General features: G+C 41.1%; 1 pseudogene; it reads left to right on the forward strand.

Moving 5' to 3' along the window:
- On the forward strand, nt 1-22,984 carry LOC117531871 (annotated as a pseudogene).

Consider the following 22,984-nt stretch of genomic DNA (forward strand, 5'->3'; position numbering starts at 1 on the left):
CCCAGTTGCTTGTTTTGTCGCCAGATCTGGCAACAGGGAACAATGCTCGGCTGGTCTTTGTTTAGACGGAACTCAATCAGCGCCGCAGTTATTCGCTGTGGTATTAATGTGTATAAATATTTTAAACACGGTCATTAACGCGTGTTTACTGCCGACATTATTGGCTCACAGAAACCATTTGTTTGGTCGATTTTTATTCTTTTTTTTTTCTCCCGTAAGAATATAGCTAGCATCTGGATCAGCTGCTAACAGGATCGATGCTGGTGAGTACTGTTAAGGGATCAGATCCAACCACTGCTGCTGGGACATCCCTTACCAAAAAGTAGTACATGCAAGTATGTTTCAAGTATACTTCCAGTTTTTATATACTTATCAGTACTATTTTTGGTAAGGGATGTCCACTCTGGATTACATGAAGCCCTGCTGGTCCTGGGACAGGAAGGACCCGTCCTCCCTGGATCACGCCAAACCTTGCTGGTACTGGGATAAAAAGGACCTGGTCCACACTCCGTCTCACTCGGAGGGATTGGACACTGCCACTGAGGCCCGGTACCGCAGAGAAGGAGCTCGCTTCATCTTTGATGTAGGCTTACGACTCGGCCTGTATCCTTGGAAACCTTTGGTCACGTGACTTCAGATAGGTTTTTTTTTTTTTACGCGGTGTGGAAGGAAAAGCAACAAAAACCCAACTATCACAAGTTCATGTGAAATTATGAATGTGTGCCCTTCAGTTAAAAAAATGTCTTCTATCAGATGAAGTCTGAGAAAAAAAAAGTTGGGGCACCATTTTTCTAATTTTAATCAGAAAAAAGTTTCCTCCATGAATTTGTCAGTCTATTTGTTCTGCATTTTGTTCGCATTTTGTTCCTAGAATTTTGCAGGAGTCAGCCGATCCATCTGGTAAGTGTAATCCAAACTGCTGCTGGGTCACTTATGACCCTGGGAAGATCTGTGAGATTTTCGACATTATAGCATCAAATGGTATTGTAATTTGCCAACTCTTATCATTGTAGAGAAGCTTGAATCTTCGACTGGACTGGGTTGCTTGACGCGAGGACGTTTTGCTTCAAATCACAGAAGCTTCCTCAGCTAAAATTCTTGCTCTGGTAGTCTGACTTCTGTCTTGACTCTTGTTGAGAAGAATAAAGAAGCCACAAAGCTGGAGTTTTAAACCTAACCAGACCCCTCCTACCGAGAGGCAGACTGCTATAGGCTAGTGACTAAACAATAGCTCTAATTAGCACCTATTGTGCTCTAGTTAGCACCCTCCTAATGACAGGGCAGCTGTCCCTCCTAACGATGGGACTGACGCCTCTCCTGACGACTCTCCTGATGATGTAAAACTCATTACCATAAAAAAAGACTGAAACTGCTTTGACCTGAGTACCCCATTGTAAACGGGACAAAGCGTGTCTCAAACCCCCTCCCTGGTTAAGGCTGGGTTTCAGCTGTTTCACATACAATGCCTCCTTCACTCCTCTCTCAAACCATTTCCTTTCTCTGGCTAAGATTTTAACTTCCTTGTCCTCAAACGTGTGAAGAATTTTAGCTGAGGAAGCTGCTGCGATTTGAAGCGAAACGTCCTCGCATCAAGCAACCCAGTCCAGTCGAAGATTCAAGCTGCTCTACTATGGAAACCACCTGGACAACTGAGAGCCTTCACAGAAACTCTAATCATTGTATATTTACTGTTTAGCAAGGAAGCATGGTCAACAGACCTAGAATAAACAAGATTTACAGCTGTTGAAGCATGGAGACTGATTCTTCTTGCCCAGAGTGAGGATGAAAAAGATGATGGACAAATAGAGCCTGAAATAAATATGAAGAGCCCAAAAACAATAATTTATAGCAGTATTCTAATATAAAGTGACACTAGTCATTTTAGTGTATCCTGGTAAAACACACTTTAACCATTTTGACATATTCACTGTCAAAGTCCACAAAAAACATTGTAAAAAATTCAGTTTTTCCTCACTCATTTTAATATAGGCCCTCGAGGGGGCACTACTGTGCATGATGTCAACAAAGTTCAGTTTTATGAGAGGTTCATGTTTCTGAGTGTTTATCAGCGGCAGGTGAAATCAGACTAAATTCCCCATGTTTATGATTAAATTACTCTGGGCTTATACACCAAAAATAAAATGTAATACATCAATATTTTCATAATTCTTGATTTATTTAGAATTGTCAGCTCATTTGACATTCGATTTATTTGTGATGTGCACTTTATCTTCATGCACAAGGCTGTGACCTTTGCAGAATCAATGGCTTCATCATCAGATGTTTAGCCTTATGTGGTGATGGTGTAAAACGTGTAGAGAGATTTACTTATCTTGTTGGTGACATACATGTCTTTGGGTCCTTGGCCTTTAAGATTGAGACACACCTGGAAAGAGCATCAGTCAAGAGGTTGCTGAACAGAGATGTTTGATGATGCCGATACCTTTGCAGGAGAACGAAGGTCCATGTCTTGAGGTTCCTGGTGCTTCCTGCCTTGTTGGATGCTAACTAGTGACCTAAGGAGATGACTGGATGTTTTGGTACCAAGTCTCTTTGCAAGATTCTTGGTTACTGCTGTAGAGGTTTGTGTAAAATGAGTGATTAGTTAAGGAGAATCAGATGAGGAGTATCACTTACATTCTGAGGGAGCATCAGCTACGACATTTTGGCAGTGTGGTATAATTCAGGTGCCTCATTGTTGAGGGACCCAGCAGCTGAAGAAATCCAACGAGACACCCACAGTTCACCTGGCTGCAGCAGATACATGGTCATTTTCAAGAGGTGGGGATGGACCAATTGCCTGCTCAGGTGGTTGCCATTCAGGACCTGGGTGGTTTTGTGATGTGGTGATGTACAGGTCCAGTGCGTCATAGATTTGGCTTGTAGCTGGTATTTCTAATGTTTAGGCTCTGTCACAGCTTGATGATTTAGCTAGCATATGGCAACCATATTAAAAATGTTGGCCTAAGTTCAGGGTAAGTTAAGAGCAAGCTGAAGCATGTTGAAGTACGTTGATGTACATCCTGATAAGCTGAGCTCCTCAAAAAATTTTGGGCATGCTGAATATTTTCAACGCATGCCAGTGTGTGACTCATACATCCCGCACATGCTAGACATAAGTTGTAAGTAAGTTATGTGATTGTTGGCCAACGTTTCTTGTAATTTACTCATAAGTCTAAATCCGTCCATTAATGCTGGCCACTGGTTGGCTGAAAGCCACGGTCCGTATGCAGAACGGCGGTTTCATTGGTGCACGGAAAAATATAAAGTCTGACCTGTTCATTTCAGTCTAATTCACCATCACAGATGGACATGAATCCATATAAAGCACCTGATTTTTGAAAATGACCTCGGAAAATCCTTTCATTCGTGGCTGGAAACGTAGCGTTTTAAAGCAAGTTCCTCTGGTTTTTTTTGATCCAGGTGCGTTTCTCATGTCTGCATCACACTCTGAACGAACACACAGAAGCGCTGTGATGATTTAAACTTTTAAAGCGCCGTTGCTGTCTTTGTGATCATCGGATGACCTGATCGATCGATCAGGGTGATCACGCCTGATTAATGCGCTGTTAAACATTTAAAGTGCAGTGCTGTAAGTGATCACCACGCCGACAGATCACACAGTACTTCCATCCAGATCACACCTGATCGCGGTCGACTGGCTCTTTAAAAGTTTAAAATCATCACAGCGTTTTGTTATTTAGGTCGTGATGACCTGATCAGCGGATGATCAGACCTGATCAAGTTCATTGATCAGGAAGCAGCCAGCGCTTTCAACATTTAAAGAGACAGCACTTCATTCATTCACGGCAGCGTTTACCACAGCCAGTCCACTTATCAGCATTCTGTACACAATGAAAATGGTCCACCAAGATAAAAATTTTATAAAAAAATAAAATAATGTTAAATTATTCAGTTTCTGACACGCACCACACGGTGCAGTATTGACCAGATCCACTGGGTGAAACGGGGCTGTCGGCATACGCTGGATAACCGTCAAGGTGTGACATTTGCATTAATTTATTAGACGTACGATAGCGTGTGCCAGCGGTTTTAATACGGCTGGCATGCGCAGGCTAAATCGTCAAGATGTGACAGGGCCTTTACATGATTTGCAATTATATAGCAGTTTAGAAGAAAAACGTTTGATTGGTTGCTGAAGACGAAGTACCTGAGCTTTACCCATAGTGCCCTCCAGGTACTTACTGCTGTAAGCCGTAGTTTGTTTTGTTGTGCACAGGCTTTACTGCATCCAGAAGAAGACGGTTTTCTAACAGTTGAAAATAATGTTTAAATTTGTAGCGATGGTGATTTGACACGGGAACCCATTTGCAGACATCTGGTTTATGAAGTTGCCATCTGTGTTGAGTGGTACAGCATGACAAGTTGGACCTTCTGATTATACAAAAAAATGACAGTTTTCTAGTCACTTAACGTTACTTCACAAAGTACAGGATTTCAAGTTATCATGGTGTTTTCAATAATGTTATTTACAGTGTTAACATCTCTGCTGTCAGTCTCCTTAACATCTGGCTTCAGACATTATGACACGCTGGCAACTGGAATTGTTTATTTCCATCGGTTCTACATGTTTCCACTCTTTCAAGCAGTTCCCTCGATATGTAAGTATGTAGGTGTTTTTAACATCACCACAGTGAGGAGGCACTGACATTGGAAAGTCAGAAATATGCAGCTTAACCTGAGCATTATTTTGAGTTCTTTGAGCGACAAACCTCAAAGCTGCTCACACACACACTCATCTTCAACCGCTTAGTCCAGTTAAGGGTCGTGCCTATTCTAGCAGTCATAGAGTGCGAGGCGGGGTACACCCTGGACAGGACGCCAGTTTGTCGCAGGGCCACGTATAGACAAACATACACATCCACACCCCCGCACACGCACCTACTGACAAGTTAAATTTCCAGTCCATCTAACCTACATGTCTTTGCAAGTGGGAAGAAGCCAGAGCACCGGAGAGAACCCACACAAACACAGGGAGAACACGCAAACTCCACACAGAAAGGCCACAGGTGGGAATCGAACCCATGACCTTATTGTTGTGAGGCACCAGTGCTAACCACTAAGCCACTGTGCTGCCCCTTCAAAGCTTCTCTCTGCAGTAACTACATTGTTGACAGCATTATAAATCTACATGGACACAGTCATTCATATGATCATATGATCCTGCATCTTGGCTATAATTACATTTCTTTGAGCTGTGGTGCAGTCCTTAGCACAATGGTTGTGTCAGTTACAAGGACTTTTGAAATGGGAAGTGAAAGCTTTTAAAATGGACCAAATTCAAATTTTAAATGGTAATTTCATCAATCAAAATGAATCAGTTCACTTTTAAATCACTGTATTGGTATCAGTGCCACTGATTCTGGTTTATTCCATCAGCTCAAATATTATGTTGTCTTGATATGGTAAAAATGGTAAACAATGGACTGCTTTTATACAGTGATTTTCCATCTGCATCAGATGCTCAAAGCGCTTTACAATTATGCCTCACATTCAACCTGATGTCAGGGTGCTGCCATACAAGGTACTCACTACACGCCAGGGGCAATAGTGGATTAAAGACCTTGCCCAAGGGCCCTTAGTGATTTTTCCAGTCATGCGGGGATTTGAACCGAGGATCTTCTGGTCTCAAGCCCAACGCCTTAACCACTAGACCATCACCTCCCGCAATATATCACTTGATATCACTGGAAAGTTTATTATCTAGACTGTGACATGTACAGCGGGTAAAATAGGTATTTAACACATCACTGTTTTTCTCAGTAATATTTCTAAGGTGCTACAGGGAACCACAGTCTCATTTGAACCTCTCCGTGATATTGCAGGATTTGACCACTTACATGGACAACCTGCCACAAACACAGCATCACTTCTAACGGAAAAAAATGGTGTACTGTTTTTTGTCTGCAATCACCGAAGCAGCCGCAAAAAGTGCAGTTTCTTTGGTTCCCACTGGAGAAGGGAGGAAGAGGCAAATGGGAGAGGTTCTGTCGGTAAATTTTAGCCTATACACCTTGACAGAGTAGCTGTGGTCTCGCCTGCACAACCGCCTTGACATATTTGAGCTCCGGGTCATAAACAAACTGCAACCCATGTCTGCTTTCCAGTGCATCTTCACTTTTTTTTTTGCATTTTCATTTTATTTGCCATGTAATTTGCACAAAAACTTAGAGAAAGTGTCGTGATGGTTTCTGATGGTTTCTGTCAGAAAGTTTCTGATGGGGACGATGAGGGCTGTACCCGGAAATAGATTATGCTCTTTCATTTACCCCCTTTAGCACCCACCTTCAAACGAGACTACGGTACCCAATAGACATGAAATTTTCACCAGATGTCAGTAACAACCCAAGTAATACACATAAAGAAACCATAACCATACAAAACCATAAAAAATAAACCATAACAAATAAGTACAGCAATTAAGTGATGTGTAATCATGTGAAATGAAGAAAGGGAGGTGCAAAAAGGCATGGAAAGCCAAGACACCAGCTAAAATCTATCAGTAGTTAGAAAGCAGTCCTGCCCCTTGTCAGTGAAAATAATATCAGCTGGTTCAGTCCCAACTGATGGCCTGTGAATAGATGTCTTACTAAGGTGTCACATACAAGAACATCTCAAGATGTGCAAAAAGCAAAGAGCTCTCTCTAGGTCTTCACAAAGTTATTGTTGCAAAATATATATAGATGGCACTGGTTACAGAAGGATTTCTAAACCTCCAATTGTTCCAGTGAGCACTGTTGGGGCCATAATCTGGAAGTGGAAAGAACATCATTTCACCAGCCATGACCAGGTGGTCCTTTCTGACAGAGGAGTGAAATTAATTATCAGAAGAGTTGTCCATGAGCCAAGGGTCACTTGTGGAGAGCAACTGAATAATTGTTTCAAAGAAAACAATAAGTAATGCACTCAATGACTATATCCTGTATTCACACTCACCATACAAGACTCCATTGCTGAAGAAAAAGCATGTTGAAGCTCATTTAATGTTTGCTGCAAAACATTTAGGCAAGCCTGTGAAATAGTCTGGTCAGATGAGACCAAAATTGAACTCTTTGGATGCCATAATACACACCATAAACGGCACTGCACATCACCCCCAAAACACCATACCAACAGTGAGTTTGGAGGTGAGGGCATCATGGTGTAGGGCTGTTTTTCAGCACATAGCAACTGACAAACTTCGTATATTTGAAGGAAGAATGAATGGAAAAATATACCAAGGTATCCATCCATCCATTTTCTATATCCAATTACTCCAATTAAAGGTCATTCTTGATTAAAAACCAGAAAGAATCCTCTGCCATCTACCAGGATGATGAAGATGAAACCAGGGTGGACATTGATCCCAAACACATAGCAAAGGAAATGATTGGTTTCAGAGAATGAATGATCCAGCCAATCACCTGGCTTGCATCCAATAAAAATCTATGGAAAAAACTAAAGCTCAGAGTTCATAGAAGAGGTCCACAGAACCTTCAACATTTGAAGACTGTTTGTGTGCAAGAATGGACTAAAATCACCTGAGCAATGCATGCCAATAGTTTCTCCATACAGGAGACCTTTAGAAGCTTCATTACCAACAAAGCCTTTTGTACGAAGTATTAAATAATTTCAGTGAGCCTGTTCAATAATTTTTCCCTGTCATTCCATTTTATTACGCATAACTTTATGTCTATACTTATTTTTGTTTCTTTTCATTTATGGATTACTTGAATTGTTACCGGCATCTGATGAACATTTCATGTTGGTAGAACATTTAGATGTATATTTACAACAACGCATGAGAGCAGACAGCGGTCATCAACACAGTCTACGTCAGGACAGTGGACAGTATGGACAGCAGCTGTGGACATATAAAACATAAACAAAAGGTTGTCATTCTGGATCACTTCCTTTACACCCCATCGCTGGAAGGCCAGTTGAAGATCTTCACCTTAAACTGAGAGTTTAAGGAACATACATTGACTGTATATTTCTGAGAGTATTTTGTTCCTGTTTTGCGTGTGCCTGTAGGTGACAGGAGGGTGCTGCCTTTTCTTAGCAGGCAAAGTGGAGGAAACGCCAAAGAAGTGCAAAGACATCATCAAGGCAGCTCGGAGCTTGCTCAGCGACATCCAGTTTGCTCAGTTTGGAGATGATCCCAAGGTCTGTAAGGAGCCTGGAATGATCAACACTCTTTAATATTGAGAATCACTTAGAGAGACTGAGCCCCAGAGGCTAGGACAAAGTCACAGAACAGTAACTAAATGGGGCAACACCTCACATTTCACAGATTCATACAGATTAAGACTTTGTGTTACAATGATACCATCAGGTATGGTTCTGTGTGACCTTGACATTTGAACAAGAGTTACAGTTATAGCACTTAATTTGACTTTTCAAGGTTACCCAAGGTCAAATGTTCCTAATACAAAACCTGATATGTGATTTCATGTCAGTGTTTAATAGTAATAAATGTGTTTAACCAGTTCATCAAAATAGCCAGTCTGTATACAGTGGTCCCTCGTTTATTGCGGGAGTTACGTTCTAAAAATAACCCACAATAGCGTCTGATCGCGCCCAGTGTGAACGCGGCATAACCCGCGATAAACGAAATCCGTGAAGTAGCGCTATTTTTTACAATTATAGACGTTTTAAGGCTGTAAAACCCCTCACTACACACTTTATACACTTTTCTCAAACAGGCATTAACATTTTCTCACTTTTCTCTCGTGTGTAAACACTCTCAAAGTTCAAACCTTAGAAGAAAAATAAGACCAACCTGTTTTCAGGCCCCAAACATTTGTTTGAGAAATAAAAATAGAATGTTTTCCTATAAATAATTATGATGGCTTTTAGAACTGAATGAATTTAATTTTCACAATCAACCTACGAGGCTGGACACATAAGAAATTATTAATAGTGACTGACCAGTATTTCACAGTTCCTGTGATCATGCCTCTTTGTCCTGGCGCCGCTCCGCTGTCACGTCTTTTTCCACTGTGTTGTGAAAGTGTAGGAACACAGACCCACAACAGGGGGCGTAAATAAACAGGCAATGGATAAGCCAAACAGCAACAATTTAATGTTGTAAATTGTGCACAACAGAATACAGACAATAACAAGTTTGGAACTACAGTCAATTACACGTTGGGTGACGTGTGGATAGGCTCGAGGATAGGAGACGCCCATCCAGAACCGAGCCGGATCCCACACGGCCCTCACCGCCAACGGATCTGAAGAACACCGGAGCCGCCAAGTCCTGAGTCCCCAGGTGGCCACCGTCTCCAGCTGTCAGACCTGGCACTGCTGGCAGAGAACAAAAACAGCACAGCTGAGTGTGCGTACTCACACTCAGTAATCCCACAGTCTGTGTTCTTTTGGGAGGGAGCACCTCCACCTCCAATCACACACTCGTGCAGCTCCTGTTTAACCACTTATCTGGTTGGGGTGTGAGGCGAAGCCGTCGCTAATCACACCAAACGCCAATCCAGCAGATAACACCACAGGAAAACGGCTGCAAAAGAGTTCAGACTATTATTCAGTTTTTAAGTCAGCAGAGAAATTACCTCCAAGGTAGCTGATTTCTCGGCGGGGAGGTGGAGTTGCAGTCCGGCCTTTATGGTGGTGGTGATGTGGATGAGTGACAGCTGGTGCTGATGATGAGTGACAGCTGTCACTCCCGGTTGCTATGATGACCTCTTGTGCTTGAAGCCCGCACTTCAAGCAGGGCGCCATCTGGTGGTGGTGGGCCAGCAGTACCTCCTCTTCAGCGGCCAACACAACAGAGTGACACCTCGGTGCAGGTGTCTTTTTCCGAGTGAAGAACACAGTTATGGGTAGTTGTTGGCGCTCTTTTCTTCTGGGCGAGAACCCGACCAGCCTGCTTGATGAGGACGCAGAACACAATGCGCTGTAAAAAAAAAAAAAAAAAGCATGCAATTTTGGACCAAAAAAATCAGTGAAACTGCGGGGTTGTGAAAGGTGAACCGCGTTACAGCGAGGGACCACTGTATACATATGCCTTATATGTAAGATATGGGTCAAAAATTTCAACCTGTCATCTGACTTTAACTTTTTTTGTTTGTTTGTATTTTTGATGATGATGATGATGATGCTTAAAAATGCTTTAATTATAACACACATTTAGGTGCAGCTTAGGGATACATTTCTTGTTTAACCCCTTAACGCCTATTGTCGCATATATGTTACAATATTTGACTCAAATATGCAACATACCAAATTGACCAGTGTGCCTATTGTCGCAAATTTGCAACATACCGTTATTATTATTATAACATTATAACATAAAGTCATTACCAAAATACCAAAATTACTATTTATTTGTTGTGCAATAGTGAAATTAATAATCTCAACATTATTTACCATCTACTTAAAGGCAAAAACACACACAAAACATTTTTTTATATACAGCTATATAAATTCAGGCGTTAAGGGGTTAAACAAGTTTGTTTTGTTTTTTCATACCTGTTTTTATTTTTTTTCAAGGTAATACAAACTGGATTTGTATATAGTGTATACAGTGCTAGAAAAAAGACATATAACATAAACAGACAAAGAAACAAACAAACAAGTGCCCTATTAATCTCTATATAATTATGTAGTCCTAGACTGGGGACATGTGACAATTTGGCAAAAGAACTACTCAGTGTGGTTAACAATTTCTCCTTTATGGGAACTATAGAACCAGTTGCAGAAATAAGCAACCAACAACTGTAACTCAAATGTTCCCCCCATCCCTTCCACTCCCATTCCTGGGAAACCCTTCCCTTTATCACCTCATGATACATGTATGGGAACTCTTCGGACCCTATGGCTCAGGCCCCCTCCAAAACGTATGGCTAATTGTTTAATGCTTAAGACACTTGCACAGCTTTGATCCCTACACTGGCACGCAATCTGGTGTGCCAGTGAGTAAACTCATCGTAAAGTGTTGTAAACTGTGCGTGAAGTGCGTGCAGCTGTGTGCCAGCACACAAAGAAATTTTTGAAGTGTTTAAAACTTCGGGAACGCATTCATTTCGTGAAACTAGTCATGAACGTTGTGCAACCTATTCAAAACAGTGCGTGTCAACGTGTGTCATTGCCGCCGCACATCTGACAATTATGACGAGATGTTACATCTGTAATAAACATCATTTTAGGGCTACATTATCTAACTAATAAGAAGGAATGAAAATGCAACTGTTTATCAATCCATTACAATATATATATTATAAATAATTACCTTTGAGACAAGATTTTCAAATGCGTTCTCCACCACATGACACGCACAAGACAACCTGCAGCTGTAGGTAATTTCTCTGTGATTCTGGAGCGATGAGAATGGTTCATCAGCCACGTTCTGAGCGCAAATGCGTCATCGGGCTACGAAATTATTATTTTATGTAGCATGGCGTCAAGCTGGACAAATCGTGGCATCCAGTGGGGCAAAGCACAACGCATTGTTACAACGACTTACGCGGCAATGTGGGAATCAATTCATGCAAGTGTCACGGTGCCTTTACTGGGACCTATTTTCAACTATTAAGACATTATATAACAACAAAAAGAATACTACTAATAATAACGATACTAGCAGCGGCATTTGGGGCAGTGACAACATAGGTACTAACTCAAGTAGCACAAAGTCTTGGAAAATTCAAATCAACCATATGAAATTTATTAAAGTTAGGAGTTGTAAACCTTACCAAACATTATTTTATGAAATCAGATTACAAGCGATATCAATTGAATATGTGTGTACTCACCCACCTTAGTAAACTTTATAACAGAGTAAACTACATTATCACTCTCTTATTGCATTCAGAAACACCTGAAATACTTACTGGTCCATTAGTGCTTAGTGTTTACTCAAGGAGTAGTTATACTATCTCAGTGGAGACAGTATTTCATTTGATGTATGTCATCGCTGCAACCTGCATCAATAAAGTCCTTCTCCACTTTGTTAAAATGTGACAGGAAGTTGTGCTGGAAACATGATGCCATACCGAACGCCTTCCCTGTCATAAAGAACTTGTCTGACTTCATTGAAGGTAGCTCTCACCTTGGCGATGCTCGTAGTGTAGTAAGGAATCCTGTTGTACTGCAGCAGGACCCGGGCAAGCCATGCGCCATTGTCCGCCACACTTGAGCGCCATTGTCGCGGGTCTGGGGCTCTGTGATTGGTCCACAACCACGTCTTTATCCAGTTGTAGCTCCTCTTTGAGCAGCCCCGCTACCACGGCTGTAGAGCTAGTGCTAGTGCCATTTCCCTCGGCCACGCCGAGGATTCTGATATACATCCTCCGCAGTCTCCCTCCATATCTTCACATTTGTTTTTTAGTCCCATCATGTCCGCAGTCAGCATTTTTACTGTAGTTTGCAATAGCAGTTACCTCATTTGACCAGGTAGAGAGTCCACTTTCCATTTCTTTAGCTCCAGCCTTCACGTGTTCATTGTCAGCACTAGGCATGGGTCGGTATGAGATTTGGACAGTGGGTGAAAAAATACCATAGTTTTCACGGTATTATGTATAGCTTTAAAATGTACTTTAACAACATTATGGCAATTTGCATATGAGCGGGCGCGATTCAGGTGCACTAATTGACGCGATGTCTACCACTACGAGCGCTATACCACTGATAACTTAGAGAAAATACCAAAATAATAGTCTCTCTTTTCGACATGTAGCTTCTGCCCCGTGGGAAATATTACTTACTTGCTTAGGAGAATGTGGCTGGAACTCCGGATCCTCAATATTGGCCCAGCTTCACCAAGATAGTGCTTGGAATAGATGCTTTGTCCTTTTGACACGTTTGTGGAGAAATTTGGGTCGACCACAAGCATGACTCGAGTCCACCGTTTGTATGACTCGGTGGTTTCAAAGATGGGATAAAGTTTACTCCTTCTATGTAATGCTTTGCAGGTATCTTGAATCGCTCCACATCCGACACAGGCCATAGTTACTGTGCTTTGTTGCCACTGTTTTGGCTTGAAGGGCTATTTTGCCGGAAAATAAACGAAAAGGCTGACTTGGTCCGTTTAGATGAAGGGAAAAGTTCAGCGCAGGCTTCACCTCCTTAAGCCAAGATCTAGAGCTAGCTAACGTTAGCTGCATGTTTGTAAACAGACAGAGGTGTGCACCAGGGGGAAGGGTGGCAGCGGCTGCCTCCTCTCTGCCTGTCAAGAATTCTCATAACCCACTCATACTAGGGACAGTATAACGGAAAATTTTTGTGGTTTCGATAGCGTGGCTTTTTCATACCGCAGTATACCATGAACCGGTTATTGGCCCATGTCTCAAGCACGTAGTGAGATCACCGCGGTGTGTGTATCTCGTGTATGTGTCCGTGTGTATCATTTTTCAGAGTTCATATCAGCAGTAATTGGGCTTCTCATCTCTGTCTTTATAACATCAACAATGGTTGGCTTGAAGTGAAAGCAAGATTTCCAATTTCAGTGCCTCAGCAATCCATTTCTGGGCCGGAGTCCACAGGAGTAGCAGTTAACATCCCAGCAATGCTAGGTTTAGTTTAGCCGGCTCGTCGTATTTGTTTACGCTGCTTCGTAGTCATTTGAGTCCCACTGCTCGTATATTCACATAAACGTATTACGAAGAAGGTTTGTTGTATTTCATGAATAAAAGTGCGTATTTAAATAAACAAAAAAAACAGAAGTTTGACGGGAGCCTAGAAACCCACGTCCTACTCCACTGTCTGTTCCACAGCACCCATTGACCTTAACTTTTAATAATTTTTTTTCAATCTCAAATCACTTCATCTTTGATTGGTCTTCAGTTATTTAATTCATGTTGGTGAAAATCAGATAAAACTCTGAAAAGATTTTGTTCATGCATGGATGTTCTACCGTGCGCGGGTGTAAATATCAGTCACTGAGCTCTTTCACTGTCATTTCCCATTTAAAATCAGTCCGAGTTGTTTCGTGTTTCATAAGTGCAATTTACAATATTATCAAAAACACTTTGTAATATATTCTATTCTATTCTATTCTAAACAGTGTTTGTTAATGTGTAATTATGTTTGGTTTTGTCAGTTGATGTCATGATCATACAAGAATATTTTCATTGATAATTCACACCTAATTGATACAGTTATGTTGTGCATTCAGCTGTATTTTTTAAACATAATTACTTACGTGGCAATGCTGGACTTTTGAGTTCACATTTGATAATGTACACCATTTAATGTTGTGAAAAATCTTTCACTGTTGATTCAATGATGTGCTCACTACTGAGTCACACATTAGTCACTGAGCCATACCGCCATGTGTTAAACCATGTTCCCAGCAGTATTTCTTGGTCACACTTCATGTAGATTTTTCTTCTAACTACAGAATTGTAACGGTCAGCTACAAACAACATCATATAAAACTGCTTTGGGTTCTTTGATCACTAATCTGTTCCACACAGGAGGAGGTGATGGTGCTGGAGCGCATCCTGCTCCAAACCATCAAGTTGACCTGCAGGTTGAACATCCCTATCAGTTCTTGCTTCGTTATGCCAAGCAGCTCAAAGGTATATCTGCTTCTATTACTATAAACACCACACTAATTCCTCTCCAACTCTATAAAGCTGCAGTTTGTTATAAAGAAAATATATTTATGTCCAATATTACCAAAGAAATAATTCATACTAATCTTGTACTTACCATTTACAGTCAGCAGCGAATTACTTGTTAGTGAAGGTGAAGCTTTTCTTGTATACATTTGATGTTCTGAGCCTGATAACATTTGGAACTTTTGACTCTGACCTGGTCTCAATGTGCAAGGTGTATTTAAAAAGTATCCAACCTTATTGTATCCCACAGAAACAAATGAAGTGTGAGAGGAACCTTCTTATGTATGCATGAATTTTTTTCCCCGCCCCAGAGCGCATTAGTCGCTCGCAGTCTTAGAGTAAACACGTGTACTGACCACCCATGGATTGTCATTTGCATGACGGAATGACTTCAGCAGATATACTTTTTCCCAAAAGCTTGGCGATACCATTTGCAAGATTCAGCAGGCTTTGGCGATGATGCCATGTAGCATAATGCAAATAAAAGAGTGGTATAACCACTTCAGAAGTGGGCACACAACAGTGGATAGCGAAGCATATTCTGGTAGGCCATTCACAACCAAAATGATCAAGTGATCGACAGAGTATGGACTTTGGTCATGGATGGCCCGTTGTGTCACCATACAAAAGTTGTGAACGAGGTGGGGATAAGCACCAGTTCAATACATTCCATCTTGATGGAGGATTTGGGCGTTGGGGAGAGTGGCAGTGAAATTTTGTGCCAAAGCTGGAATGGTGGAGCAGAAGCAACTTGTCTGGATGGTTCCTTATGACAATGCCAAACTCTTGTCACTGTTGTGATTCGTCAGGCCTCCCTGCTCTTCCTGATATGACTCCTTCTGATTTTTGGTTGTTCCGCAAGATCAAAACCTTTCTAAAAGGGACTCCAGGCATCAATGTCCAGCTTGACACCATTCCAAAAGAGGCCTTCCAGAAATGCTTCCAACATGGCAGAACCGTGGGAGAAGTGTGTCCTGTCAGACATGTGATACCCATCTCCTATGTGTCCAATGGTCAGGCAGAGTTAGATTAAATATGATAACCCTTAATTATAGCAAGGGAGTTTTATGGTGTCATGGATTTGACACCATAAAACACCTGTGATTTTTTCCTTTTTTTAAATTGTTGTTTATGCACCAACAACACCAGATCAAATTCCTTGTATGTGAAAACTTACTTGGCAATAAATTTGATTCTGAATCTGATGCGAAGGAGTGTGGCACCAGCACATGCTCCCAGACTTCACTTGCCACCAAAGCTCCCTGAGGTGAAGCAGTTAAGTGCCGCATTCCTACAACACCTCCCCCTCCTCCATGTCTGTCCACCTATTCTCCTATATGCCATCAAGTGGAGACAGAGCCTCTTCTGCACCTTCACCATTTAGTAGTCTGGCCTGTCTTGATGCTTTCCATGTGCACATTTGACTGAAGAAGGATCGTTTTCCAGGTGACAAGAACAAGTGCAGAAGGTGGTTCAGATGGCCTGGACCTTTGTGAATGACAGGTGAGCTCAGGACCCAAGACTCCAGAAGCATTAGAAAAATTAAAGGTTGACTACACAGTGAATCCTTTGTGGTGTCACACAGCATCTATTTGCAATGACAGTGTGTGGCTGTGGAATGATGTCATCAAAGTGGTGAGTGAGCAGTGATGCTAATTTTGTTAATCCCTGCCAAGCCTTTGCACCACAGTGGTGCTACAGTGGGAACCACAGATCGTAGCGGTGGCTGTCATGTATCTGGCCGGACGTCTGTGTAAGTTTGACATCCAGGACTGGACTTCCAAGCAGTCGTCCCAGCGCTGGTGGGAGCAGTTTGTTCTTGACGTGCCCGTGGAGGTACTGGAAGGTGAAAATATTTTAATTTAGCTGTTTGAGTTTGAACTGCATCTTGGGTGGACTGTAGTAGTCACTATGTTATTCTGGGGTTGTGAACTAATAGTTTGCAGCTTTGTTGCACTTTTCTAATTTTCTTTCTTCTTCTGGTTTCGTCATTACAAAGATATCTGCCACCAGATCCTGGACCTGTATTCTCAGGGTAAGCAGCAGATACCTGATGGAGGCTTAGGCGCTGGAGACAATCCCCCCCCATCATCCACAGAATCCTCATCAGCACCACCGTCAGCCAATAAGGTCTCCCCTCAGACCAGCCCCAACCCACCACAGGTGTGTTAACAGCGCAATCACTACCGCTATTGTTTGTGGTTTTTATCATGTTTTAAACATTATTGTAATCTGTTCTGTCTCTGATACTTGCTGTTATTATTTTTAGCCATCTTCCAAAGAAGACAGCAAGAGCACAAGTAAGTAAAAATCCTGCAGTTTCACACCTGACTGAAGCATTCTATTGAAACTGTTTTACCTCACCAACTGCTTTTCCTTCATCATTGATTTTTTTCCCCCCCAGAGCTTCAAATGTAGAACTTCCTCCACCACCACCACCTCCTCCTCCTGTCTCTGTAAACCCAGGTTTGTATCTCCTCCCCACATCAGCAAACTGGAAGGAAGAGTTTGTTTTCCTTTTTAATTTCAGTGTATGTTCACATGACAGCAGTCCACTCTTCCTACTGGCATTTAGTCCATGGGCCATGCAGGTTTTGGTCCTGCTTAACGTGACGACACACCACTTACAGTCCAGGCTCGTGTACCATGACCGGCACAAAAATATATGATGGCCGTCCCAGGGTGGTAGCTATAGCCAGTTAGAGGTCAGTGATTACACATGGATCAAAATTGAAAAATGCTCCAATCATTGTGAACAGTATGTCACATTATTTGTCTGATCAGAAAAATTCCAAAAAGGTATAGTTTGGACTAACTATGACTAAGTATGTTCTGGAGGTATGGGGTAAAAACTTCAAAATGGTGACAGACGTTAATGTCAGGTTGTACAGGGATCAAAAGTTAAGTTGTTCCAGTTCTGGTAAAAATGATGCAAAGGGAACAATTTGCACTATCTGTCCAAATACTTGTATTCAGCACGGTCAGAACTATTCCATTTATTAATCCTGCTTGTATTAGCTCAACTAATAATTTTCATTACTTCTTATCAGAATCGGAGCAACTTAAATTTATATCACTGTTCAAACTGGAATTAACATTGTCACAATTTTTGCTGTTTGTACCCCAAAACTCCAGAATATTCAGTCATAGATGGTCCAAATTATACCTTTTTGTAATCTTTATGATCAGAAAAATAATGTGGTATAGATTTCAATAGGACTGAAAAGTAGTAATTGACTACTGGGCTCATGGACTATTTGGTTTGCACAGACCTTTACCACCTCAGAACTGTAGGTGGCACTATTCTTTCATCTGATTTGCTTTCATTGCTAGCATTAGCCTTGTCTTTAGCTTCACTACATTAGTTGCACTTACTTCACATATACCAAAACTATTTGATGGATTTCAATGAATCCTTACACAGTGGTAGCACACAATATGAAAAATGAAAATGTGCATGAAGTAACAGTTCAGATCAGACAAGGAGAGATAATTGGAATTTTGTGTTTAATTAATGCATCATCATCATATTGACTTCATAAGCACATCTTCTCCAAAAACACTTAATCAATTTCTATGAAATTTTACCCAGTGCCAGCACACACGACAAAATGCGCATGACAGAAAATAAATGCTGCCCAATGTCTTCAAGGGGAATGTTTGTTGTTGTTTTTTTTTTTTAATAAATCATATTTGTTAATTACATGTAGAGAGGTTGACCAATTTATTAAGTCCAGTGTTTTGTAAGAAAGATTTACAATCAGGCATTTCTACGGTAACAGAATCACAATGACAGCAAAATCTGGCCATATTATATCTTACCATTAAAAATTTGCTCTGATTGTAATTCCTTTATAGTAAAAAAATAATCAGCCACTAATCTATAACACATGCAAGCAACTAGGATGGTGGGGTGGAGGCATGTGATTTCGTGAGCTTGATTATGGATCCCTAGTTGTTTTGGTCTTGACAGGGAATTGATTTGTGGTTGCAAACCTTTGGGCATTCCATCACATACGTTATTAGCGTCAGCCACTCCTCCACTGCGCACACATCAGTTGTGCACACAAAGATCAGCGCATTTGCATCTTCACATTTCAACAAATGTAAACTCTTGGTGCATTGCACATCACGCCACATTCCACCATGCAAGACTGTTGCAAAGCACCACAAACAGTAGTTAAGGAGACCTCTGAAAAAACATATTACCAAGATAACCTGAAAACACTGTTACTCCAAAAGGTGGCCGCAGCTGATTGAAACTCCACAATCCAACAGAGGATGGCGGAGTTTATGTGATCATTTGTAAACAATAACTCAAAGAATAGAAGAGTGATTTTCATGGTGTGATGGTCCAATCCTTGGATTGGATTCCAGCTTTTTTTTCATAATCTTTCTTTTCCGGTATTTTGTGAACCCACTTTGGTGGTAAGGAAGAGTTTACTGACCTTAAGTTTCCAGATGATGCTGTGATTTTTGTGAAATCCATGGATACCCTGATTGCAGCACTTGAAAAACTGCATGAGGAGTCGGAGTGTCAGCGTTTGCAGTTGGCAGTGACATTCATGTCTCTGGGTCCTCGGCCTGTGAGATTAAGAGACACCTGGGAAGATTTTATGGAGTAATGTGGTCACTGAACAGAGGTGTTTGGTGATACTGATACTTTTATAGAAAAACAAAGGTCCAAGTCTTTAGTGTTGTGGACTTACTGTATAGTTGTGAAACGCATACGACAAGAGATTGAACAGTGCTGCACTGGCTGATATGGTGTGAGGTGGTTGGGCCTAATGTGCCGCTTGTGGCAACAGGCTGGTCTGTGTCTCTAAGTTTAGCAAGAAAGCCGCTGGTGGTAGAGATTTTTCCTTTCATGTGTTCTTTGTTGTGGAAGTCTATAGGTTGAGATTAGACATGATGAAGGTTTTTAAATCTTAAATGGACTGCATTTACAGTATATAGTGCTTTTTCATCTGCATCATAAACCTACCATCCCTGGTTCTCAAGACCAGGCACCTAAGTGGCTCTACTCTACTCTTTTCTATGCTTCTATTTTACTCTTCCTTTTTAGATATTTAAATATAGCTTAGTATACTAGCATAGTTCCACCTTAGTATTGGAATATAATATATAAGATATACCTTATTGAATTTTCATAAACCCAAAGCGCTTTATGCCTCCCATTCACCCATTCACACACTCACACCCCGATGTCAGGGTGCTGCCATGGAAGGCGCTCGCTACACACCTGGAGCAACTAGGGGATTAAGGACCTTGCCCAAGGGCCCTTCATGACTTTTCAGTCTGGCTGGGTTTTGAACTGAAGATCCTCTGGTCTGAAGCCCAATGCTTAACCACAAGACCTAATGACGCTCTTCTGTGTCTTGGTCACCTTTCTGTTATATTTCAATTAAGAGATCATATATGTAGACAGTCTTCTAGACAAACATATGTCTCACATTCAGAAGGCTGAGATTGTTCTGAACATTTTGATGTACAGCACATGGGTATTATACTGAAAGAAAGTACCTTAAAGGGGGAATTTCTTAAGGTACGGTAAAATCTGAAAAACACCCTTCGGGCTCAAAGGGATAAAGTGAGATTTGTATCTTATGGTTTTAATTTTGCTTTTATATACTCTTTGCTTTGATTGTTTCGGGGACTGTATAACCCCAATTCATTAAATTGGGACGTTGTGTAAAATGTAAATAAAAACAGAGTACAATGATTTGCAAATGCTCTTCAACCTATATTCAATTGAATACACCACAAAGACATATTTAATGTTCAAACTGATAAACTTTATTGTCTTTGTGTAAATATTTGCTCATTTTGAAATGGATGGCTGCAACACGTTTCAAAAAAGTTGGGACAGTGGTATGTTTACCACTGTGTTACATCACCTTTCCTTCTAACAAGACTCAATAAGTGTTTGGGAACTGAGGACACTAATTTCTGAAGCTTTGTAGGTTGAATTCTTTCCCATTCTTGCTTGATGTACGACTTCAGTTGTTCAGCAATCTGGGGTCTCTGTTGTTGTCTATCAGTTTGAACATTAAATATCTTGTCTTTGTGGTGTATTCAGTTGAATGTAGGTTGAAGAGGATTTGCAAATCATTGTATTCTTTTTTTTATTTACATTTCACACAACATGCCAACTTCATTGGAATTGGGGTTGTATTTTAAAAGTTGATTTTTATTGTTCTTCTGTCAGTTTAATATTATGTAGTACCTTGCATGTATGGAGTAAAAGTATTAGACAAATTATTATTATTATTATTATTATTATTATTATTACTTTTACTTGGTTTCAGTGTATTTCACAAAATACGGCAAACTTATTCTCAAAATAAATGTAAGAAAAACTATTTCATATTGTTTAGAAATATAAGCTCTTTTTTTCTTCTACAGACCCCAAACTTTCTTTCTCCTACTCAAACCCAGACCCCCCCTCTAAACCAACCCCACCACCTTTGCCCCACTGCCCACCCCCTCCACCGCCCCCACCACCGGACCTCCCCACCTCCAGCTCTCTGATGTCCAGTGAAGGCTACCAGAAGCTGCAGTCCCTGATGAACACGGAGGGTTCCTGTTACACCACTGTACCTCAGGCCTGCGCCCCACCACTCAGCTACCACAGCCACGCCTACCCCCCAGGCACCACATCCTACCACCAGACCCCACTCTCTGCCTACAGCTACATGCTCACACCTCCACCCCCCTCCGTCATGGGGATGGCACCCAGTTTGGTCAGTGGCTACCCAACAACTTCAACAGCAGGACACAGCCAACTCCTCCCCCCACTGCCACCTGGGATGCTCCCGCTCAGTCAAGTTACATGGATGAGATGAGCACTTTTTGGATGGTGTAAGGTTTGTTCTGGTCCAGATAAAGGAAAAAGTTCTATTCAGTGTTCTCAGTTCTACAAAAATGCTCCATGGGGTGATAGTCTGACTGTTGGCGTTTTAACAGGCAGCTCAGCAGATATGGAGCAGATCACTATGGCAATAGTAGGAAGAAAATGTTCGCAAGTGGTGCCAAATTTTGTGGTTGCATTTGTTCTGAAGTGTAAGGGCATTTATTAGAGTACATACCTCTGCCAAAGTGCAAACACCCCATCTACCAATGCCACCAAAGTAGGCATTTAAAATTTCCTAGCTTTGCCTGTTTATGTAGCTATGAGTGGTCATGGTGTCAATTCCAAGCAAGGGTCAAACTTCTGTTGGTCTTCTCTCAACGTGATTTTTAAAAAGTACTTTTGAATTTCTGACCATATTTTATCTGGATCCGTCACAAAATGCAACCGCTTCCGGCTCGCCCAAACCTTTTCTCCAACATTTCTTTAAAAAAAGTCTACTTTGTCAAATGTTGAGCCATACATTTACATACACCTAGGCTAAAACCTTTAAGTGACTAAAGTATTTATGTGCTAAATAAATTACAGTGTTTGCTTTATTTTCATAACAGTTTTATTCAGACTGATGACCAACAGACAGATTTATTTCACCTTTTATTTCCTGTATCAGATTTTCAGTGGGTCACACATTTGGATACATTGTGTTCCTGTTTGATATTCCTGTTTAATTGCTTAAACCAGACCTTTAGAACAAGCCTCCACAGGTTCGTTACAGTTGTTTGCTGGAATTTTGTTCCATTCTTGACAGTAGAGGGCGACACTTTAGCTGCCCTCCATGTTCAGGCAAATTTTCAGTTCGGCCTATAAATTTTCTACAAGGTTCCTGTCAGACCATTTGGATGGCCACTCAGACACTTTCACTTTGTTGCCTGTAACTTGTCTCACAACTTTGAAGGTGACTTTGATGATACTTTAGAATTTCCAGATAATGTTCCTTCTTCTTGATACCTTTTATTATATGGAGAGCACCAGCCTCTTTCCCAGCAAGACGCCCTTGCAGCAAGATGCATCCCCGCTTTACGGTGGGATGATGCTTTTCGGTTGAAGAGCCTTAGTCTTTTTCCTCCAGACATTGCTCTGGTCCTTGAGGCCATACAGTTCTAGTTTTGTCAAACATTTTTATGTGACTTTTGAGGTCATGGCTTGCTCTTTGGTAGACAGACTCTTAGTCGTTGATTTTTTTTTTTTTTTGGTTTGTTTGTTTATTCCAAGTCAACATAATATATAAACAATATAAACAAGTAGTACAGTTTTATGTACACTCTTGACACTGTTCATAAGATGGTGAAAAGAAAATTAATAAAGACAAAGGCATAAATGAATTAACATAACACAAACAAAATCAACTTGGAAAGGAGTGGGATGAAGACAAGCTTATTGACTCCCACCCCCAATTCCATCCTCAATTAAATTAAATTACATGGTTGCTGTCATTTTGACCTTAATATTTCATATATAATGTTGTGTGGGCTGCTGAAGAGGAGGTACTGCTGGC

This window comes from Thalassophryne amazonica, chromosome 19 (genome assembly GCF_902500255.1).
Source record: "Thalassophryne amazonica chromosome 19, fThaAma1.1, whole genome shotgun sequence".
NCBI lineage: Eukaryota > Metazoa > Chordata > Actinopteri > Batrachoidiformes > Batrachoididae > Thalassophryne > Thalassophryne amazonica.